Source organism: Myotis lucifugus, unplaced genomic scaffold (assembly GCF_000147115.1).
Source record: "Myotis lucifugus unplaced genomic scaffold, Myoluc2.0 scaffold_426, whole genome shotgun sequence".
Classification (NCBI taxonomy): domain Eukaryota; kingdom Metazoa; phylum Chordata; class Mammalia; order Chiroptera; family Vespertilionidae; genus Myotis; species Myotis lucifugus.
The window spans coordinates 82,733-88,527 of NW_005871474.1; positions in this window are offsets into that span (position 1 = coordinate 82,733).

Sequence of the window (5,795 nt, forward strand, 5' to 3'; positions counted from 1 at the left end):
CTGGCCCAACACAGGTCTCTACTTTGTGGTGAGAGGGCCAGTAACCATTGAGATTGAATTCTGTGCTTGGGACCAGTTCCTGGACCAGATTGTCCCACAGCACAGCTGGATGGTTGCGGGGCCTCTTTTTGACATCAAGGCTGAACCAGGAGCTGTGGAAGCTGTGTACCTCCCTCACTTTATAGCCCTCCAAGGTGAGTGACAGGGAGGTGTGTGGGAAGGTCATGGTGATGAGAATGGGCTCAAAATGGCTTTCCATGGCAATATCCTGAGGGGAGTTTGTGGCTTCCTTAGACAGACTGAGAGAAAGTTATAGAAGTGGCAGCAGCTTTCTATCTCATTCCACAGTGTTCTGAGCATATCTTTTTTGAAATGTTTTTGTTCCCAAGCATCATAATCATTTCTGCCTGAATTACTTGAAGCTTCCTTTCAATAAAAAGTAGTCTCCTCAGTAACAATAATAGCTATCATTTATTAAGTTCTCTTCACATAGATTATATTACTCAGGGTCTCCGCAGGAAACATATGATGTACTCAGTTAAGATTTTTTAGAAGACTTTTCAAAGACTAGTCTATTTGCAAGTAAGGCTAAGTGAACAAATGAGAAAGGTTGCGGTACCTGGAGAACAGCAACAAATGGGAAGCCATTGCTACTCTTAGAGGCAGGGAGAAGAAACAGTGTCACCAGACTCCATATGAGAACTCAAGCCACAAAAGTAGGGCATCTCAGAAGGAGATTTAGTCATAAAGGGTAATGTTATTATCCCAACACCTCCCAAGACTTCCCACAGATAAAATTCTGAAAATATAAGCTAACAGGCAAAACCTTGGAAACAGGGAACAGGCATCATAAGTGAGAACCAACAAAAATGTCAGGTTATATCAGGCCTATAAAGAAGTCAGACATTTAAATTATCTGAAAAAAATAAGTATGTTTTTTATGCTTAAAGAAATCATTTTTAAAATATGAGCAAGAAGCAATAAACCATTAAAATGATGAATCAAGTTTGAAACAAAGCTATTGACAGAAAATATAATAAAGCATAATTAAGAAAAGAATGTGACAAGGAAGATACTATGAGAAGGCCTAACATACATCTAATCAGAATTCCAGGAGAATATTATAAAGAGAATAGAGAGAATGTTATATTCAAAGAATTACCAAGAAATTTCTAGAATTGCTGAAAGGATTTCCTTCTAGGAAGGAAAAAAATCCAAAGCAGGAGAGAGAGATAGAGAGAAATCAGCAATCAACCCATTAAAGTGCATCGCCAGAATACAGACATCTAAGGGCAGTTTTGAATAGCACCCAGAAAGATTGGCCAGAAAGGTGCTACAATTAGGATGACAACTGATTTTCAACAGTAACAATAAAAGGCAGAAGACAATAGAATGATATCCTCACAGTAATGAGGAAATAATTGCCAATCAAGAATTGGGTGTTGGATTTTGTCCAATGCTTTCTCTCCATCTATTGATATGATCACGTGATTTTTGTCTTTCAATTTGCTTATATGATGTATCACTTTTATTGATTTGCAAATATTGTACCAGTCTTGCATCCCTGGATCCCACTTGATCATGGTGTATGATCTTTTCACTTTATTACTGGATGCAATTTGCTAGAATTTTGTTGAGTATTTTAGCATCTATATTCATCAGGGATATTGGCCTGTAATTCTCTTTCTTTGTAGTGTCTTTATCGAGTTTTGGAATTAGGATAATGCAGGCCTCATAAAAAGAGTTTGGAAGTGTTTCCTCCTCTTGGATTTTCTGAAATAGTCTGAGGAGTATAGGTCTTAGTTCTTCTTTTAATGTTTGGTAAATCTCCCCTATGAAGTCGTCTGGACCTTGGCTTTTGTTTGGTGGGGTTTTTGATTACTGCTTCTATTTCATCAGTTGTTATTGGCCTATTCAGGTTTTCTGATTCCTCCTGATTCAGTTTTGGGAGATTATATTTTTCTAGGAATTTGTCTATTTCATCCACATTATCCAGCTAGTTGGTATATAGTTGTTCATAGTATTTTCTTACAATCTTTTGTATTTCTGTGGTGTCAGTGGTTACTTCTCCACTTTTGTTTCTAATTTTATTTATTTGGGTCTTCTCTCTTTGTTTCTTGATGAGTCTGGCTAACAGTTTATCAATTTTGTTTATCCTTTCAAAGAACCAGCACTTGGTTTCATTGAATTTGTATTGTTTTTGTAGTCTCTATGTTATTTATTTCTGCTCTAATCTTTATTATTCTCTTCCTTCTACTTACTCTGGGTTTTTCTTGTTGTTCTCTTTCTAGTTCTTTAAATTGTAGGGTTAAGTAGTTTATGGTTAATTTTTCTTGTGGTTTTTTTTTTTTTTTAGGTATGCCTGTAGTGCTATGAATTTCCCTCTCAGGACTGCTTTTGCTGTGTCCCAGAGATTTTAGGTTGTTGTGTATTCATTTCCATTTGTTTCAAGGAAGTTTTTTATTTCATTCTTGATCTCAATGGTAACACATTCATTATTTAAAACATGCTATTTAGTCTCCATGTGTTTGAATGTTTTGGGGTGTTTTTACTGTAGTTGATTTCTAGTTTCATTCCACTGTGATCTGAGAAGATGCTTGATATAATTTCAATCTTCTTGAACTTGTAGAGACTTGTTTTGTGTCCTAACATGTGGTCTATCTTTGTGAATGATCTATGTGCACTTGAAAAGAATGTATATGCTGCTGTGTTGGGGTAATATGTTCTATAAATATCAATTAAATCCATTTGCTCCAGTGTGTCCTTTATAGTCTCTGTTTCCTTGTTAAGTTTTTGTCTGGAAGATCTATCCAGTGAAGTCATAGGGGTGTTAAAGTCGCCTACTATGACTGTATTGTTGTCAATCTCTCTGTTAAAGTCCTCTATAAGTTTTTTATATATTTAGGTGTTCCCATATTGGGTGCATATATGTTTACTAGGCTTATATCCTCTTGCTGGATTGATCCCTATAGTATTATGTAGTGACCTTTGTTGTCTCCTGTGATGGTCTTCATTTTAAAATCTATTTTGTCGGCAATGAGTATTGTTACTCCAGCTTTTTTTTCTTTCCCATTTGCATGAAAAATGATCCCTTCATTCTCATCCTCTGTGTGTCTTTTGTTTTGAGGTGGTTCTCTTATAGACAGCATATAGTTGATCCATGTTTTTGTACCCATTCAGCTACCCTATGCCTTTTGATTAGAGCATTTAATCCATTTACATTTAGGGTTATTATTGATAGGTATTTATTTATTGCCATTTTAATTCTGTATGGTTAGGTTTCTCTCTCTATTTCTTCTCATTATAGCAGTTCATTTAGCATTTCTTATAATGCTTGCTTGGTGCTGATGTGCTCCATTAGCCTTTTTTTGTCTAAGAAGGTCTTTATTTGACCATCTATTTTGAATGATAGCCTTGCTGGATATAGTAATCTTGGTCTCAGATCCTTGCTTTCCATTACCTTGAGTACTTCATGACATTCCTTTCTGGTCTGTAGAGTTTCTGAAGAGAAATCAGGTGTCAGCTTTAAGGGAACACCTTTGTAGGTAACAGTTTTCTTTTGCTGCATTAAGATTCTCTCTTTGTGTTTAATTTTTGGCATTTTAATTATGATGTTTCTGGGCATGGGCATGGGCATATTTGGGTTCTTTTTGTTGGGGGTACTCTATGCCTCCTGAACTTGTGTGACTTTTTCCTTTACCAGGTTAGGGAAGTTTTCTACCATTATTTCTTCAAACACCTTCTCTATGCCTTTCTCCCTTTCTGCCTCTTCTGACACACCTGCTATTCTAATATTGTTACATTTCATGTTGTGCCACAGCTCCCTGAAGCTCTTCTCCCGTTTTTTAATTTTTTTTCTTTTTTGGTTCTCTGGTTGAGTGATATTTTCAACTCTGTCTTCTAAATCACTGATTTGATCCTCAGCTTCCCCTAATATGCTGTGTATTCCTTCCAATGTGTTCTTTATTTGTGTTATGTCATTCTTAATTTCAGACTGTTCTCTTTTCATAGTTACTATATCTTTTTTCATGCTGTTGAGCATCTTTATTATCATTACTCTGAGCTTCATTTCAGATAAATTTCTTATCTCTGCTTCATTTACTCTTTCTGGAGAATTCTCTAGTTCTTTCAATTGGGCATTTTTTCTTTGTTTTATCATTTTGGCTCTCTGTTTGGGTTTGTGACTATGTATTAGCTAGATTTTTTACATCTCTCAATCTCTAGTGTAGGACAGTGTTAAAGGCTGTTTCTGACTAATTATATCAGGCAAAGACTCAAAACTTCCAGAGTCTGACTAATAGGATTCCAACTTGAATTGCCCCTCAGGCAATCGTCCTCAGATGTGGCAAGAGTTTCTTCAACAGGGTGGGGCAGTTGCTTCTGTCTGGAGGCTGATTGTTATTTTTAATGTCTTAAGTGGCCTCAGAGCAAGGTGTTTTCCAATAGGGTGTGTCAACTGACTTCCCCTCAGGCAAGGCAAATGTCTGTGTGGGAAAGATGACCTCTGCTGTGTGTGGGAAAGAAACTTGGGTAGTCTGCCTTCTGAGCTCTATCCCCTGAGTCCCCAGTCCTGGCTTATGCTCTCACAGCTCCAGTCCACTTCACCCTCCCTCTGCCAGAACACAAGGTGGGTGGCTCCATAGAGAATTTTGTGCATTAGACCTTTAAGAGGGTGCCTGAATTTTCAGCAGTCACTCCCTGGCAGATAGCACCCCACTGCTTTTCACAGCCAGATGATATGTGGGTATTCTTCCCAGTTTTGGTGCTCTCTGCTGGGGGGTCGGGGGGAGCTTGGGGATAGATCTCAGAGAGTTCTCAGTGGCAACCCCACACACAGCTGAGATATCTCTCTGGGTCTTCAGTTGCTGTCTGTGGGCACCTGGGCATCCCCTTCTCACCTCCGCTCCTTCTACTAGTCTCTATGCAGTCTCCACTTTCGGTCCTCGGGTATCAGGGTTCTCTCCTGCAAGTTTTCCGTTGATTATTCAGGAAGATATTCTGTATTTTAGTTGTAATTCTAGTTTGTTCCTGGGAGCATGTCCGTGCAGCACCCACTTACTCTGCTGCCATTTTTAATCCTCTAAAATAGACATTTTAAAACAAACTAAAATCAAGATAGCTTTCCACTAACAAATCCTTACTGAAGGAAATTCTAAAGGATGTACTTCAAGCAAAATGATCACATATAAAAAGCATGGGATGCAAGATGAAATGGTCAGCAAAGATACTGAGACACATCTGGGTAAATCTAACAAACCAATGACTAGATAAAGCAATAATAATAATGCCTGATGTGTGGGGATTTTAAAAAGAGAGAGAACAAAATGCCAACAACAATAGCAAGTTGAGTGTTAAAGAATCCAAAGGTCTTAGTGTAGTTCACAAGAGGATGAAGGCTGTACTAGAACTGCCATCTGGGTTAAAATGCTGTAATACTTCAGTACTGATTAGGAAAGGTAAATTCTCTGCATTTTGAGACCACAAGTGACCTGACAACATAATCCAGTGTTGCCACAGAGAAAAGTAATGGGGCCTGCACATGTGCAGGCATGGATGGGGTGGCTGAGGCAGCATCTCTCCACATCACCCAGGGATAGGCAGCAAGGTCTGAGCCTATTTGGTAGCAGGAGCAGTGTTGGTGGCAGGGGCTGAGGCACAGGCTTTCCAATCCAGGCCATGAGAAGCACACCCAGCCAATGCTGGTTGCCACAGACCTAATGTCTATCAATTTAGTAGAAAGTTAGAAGAAGCTGATGCGATTCTCCATGTCAAATCATGACTCAGACAGGAACTAA